Source organism: Anopheles arabiensis, assembly GCF_016920715.1.
Source record: "Anopheles arabiensis isolate DONGOLA chromosome X unlocalized genomic scaffold, AaraD3 X_pericentromeric_contig0027, whole genome shotgun sequence".
NCBI classification, from domain to species: Eukaryota; Metazoa; Arthropoda; class Insecta; order Diptera; family Culicidae; genus Anopheles; species Anopheles arabiensis.
Window position 1 is genome coordinate 17,501 of NW_024412105.1, and position 2,500 is coordinate 20,000.

The following is a 2,500-nucleotide window of genomic DNA, read 5'->3' on the forward strand; positions in this document are numbered from 1 at the left end:
TTCCAGCCGGATGTCCTTGCGGCTGGCGCCCGGGGCAGCTAGGAGCCTCCGATGGCACCTTGCGTCCTCCCGTACCAGCAGCCTGAACGGCACAAGGCCTGCCAGTGCAACTCCGGTCTCATATGCCACCGACACGAACGAGCTGGTGACACCGCGAGCCAGGGGCCGCTGCACCTGGGCCAGCTTCCTCTGGCACCACTGCAGATCCGTCGCCTCGGACCACACGGGGGCAGCATACCGGATGATCGACTCCGCCACTGCCGCCAACAGCCGACGCTTGGCCACCTGGGGCCCACTGTGGTTCCTCATTACTGCGGTGACCACACCTACCACGCGGAGGGCTTTAGCCGTCGACAGCTCCACGTGCGGCTTCCACGACAGGTGGTCATGGATCTGGACCCCCAGATACCGGATCGACTGTTTGCTGTGTATGATGGTGTCCCCGACGCGGAACGGCACCCTCAGTTGACCTCTTCGCAGACTGGAGATCATTACTCCTTCCGTCTTCTCCGGAGCGAGCTGCAGGTGATGGTCCTCCATCCAAGCCGCAATCGCGTCCACTGCCTGTTCAGCCACCGATGCCGCCTCCTCTGGTGTGCAACCCCGTGCCATGACCACTATGTCATCCGCATAGCCGATGACGCTAGCCCCTTCAGGAAGCTCGACCCGCAACACGCCGTCGTACATGATGTTCCACAGGGTCGGGCCCAGAATGGACCCCTGTGGAACACCTGCAGTCACTCGGCGTGTAACGGGCCCGTCTGCGGTGTCATAGACGAGCTCCCTGTTTTCGAAGTAGTCTCTCAGGATGTTGCGGAGCTGCCTCGGCACGCCTTTGTCCTCCAGCGCCGTAGCGATGCACTGCCAGCTGGCAGTGTTAAATGCATTACGCACATCCAGCGCCACTACTAGAAGGCAGCGTTTGTCCCTGTTGTTGGTGCGGCCAAATGACATCGCGTGACGGCCTGCATCCACCACCAGCTGAATCGCCTGCACTGTCGAACGGCCCCTCCTGAACCCGTACTGGTTTTCTGCCAACCTCGGTGATTCAGGAGCCTCGATGACATCATTTATTCGCGACAGCAGCAACCGCTCGTACGCTTTGCCCGGGTTGTTCAGCAGCAGAATCGGGCGGAAGGATGAAGCGAGCCCCGGTGGCTTGCCCGGCTTGGGGATCAGGGCCAGTTTCTGCTTCTTCCACTCATCCGGGAACCGCTCGTTGTCCAAGCATTCCTGGAACAACTTCTTGAAGATGTCCGTATGCTTCCGGATGGCGGCCGTCAAAGCAGCGTTTGGCACACCATCCAGTCCTGGAGCCTTCCTCGGATTCAGCGAGCTCGCGATGTCCAACAGCTCCTGTTCATTAACGTCCCGAACTGGTTCCTCCTCTCCCCTCTCCAGGACTTGGCCTGGTGACGCTGGCCAGTCAACCGGAGGATGCTGGGGGAACAGAGTGGAAACGATACCCTCTAGCACCGATGAATCGCGCTCTCTCGCCGTCCAGCTTCCACGAAGGCGGCTTAGTACGTTGCGGTACCATTGTCCCGTCTCGTCTTCCGCGAGGCCCCGCAGCATTTCATCGAAGTGCTCCTTCTTGCTGGTGGTGATGGCTGAATCCAGGGCGGTACGCACCTGGAGAAGGTCGCTGGCTGCGGCGATTTGCTCTTCCTCGTCGATGGCAGTTTCAAGGCGTTCCTTAGCGAGGCGGCAGTTCTCACACAGGACCTCGATTGCTGGCGTCCACCAATACGCAGGTCGTCCCGAGTGACCTTGTGAAGGGAACACTCGCGCCATGGCTGCGTCACAAGCTTCCGTCATGACTTTCTCCAGGCTTTCGGCATTTGTAACCCGCTCTGCGAACGAAGCTACGTCGAGCGCTACACCGAAAAGCTCGGCATCGAACTGACGGCTACGCCATCTCGTGCCGCTTTCTCGCGTGGAAGGACCCTCCTGTCGACGACTATCTGCCGCTGACCGCTGGAACAGCTCCCCTACAGCAAACCGAATGTACACGTGGTCACTGTACGAGTATCTGCTCATAATCCTCCACCGATGCTCCGGAATGGTGTTAACTCCGGCGATGCTGCGGCTGGCGAAGGCAACGTCCACCACGCTCGGGCGAGCCACTCCGTTGCCTAGGAAGGTTGGGGCGGTGCCGGTGTTTAACACCTCCAGCCCCAAGCTGTCGACAAGCTGGACCGCAGCCTCTCCCTTTGCGTTGATGCGGCCACTTCCCAAACAGTGTGCCACGCATTGAGATCCCCGCAAAGACGACGCGCGGGTGACCTCTCGCCAGCACATCGATGCGCTGCATTACCTCCTCGAACTCAGAGACGCCCGCTGAGGGCGACACGTAGCAACATATGAAGAGCACACCATTTATCCGGGCAGCCGCGATCCCAGACTGCGTCACAGAGACCACTTGCTGAACCGGGTACGTTTCGCTGCTGGCTATGATGGCCACCTTCCCGTCCCTGTCGGCCACCCAGTTCCCATTGTT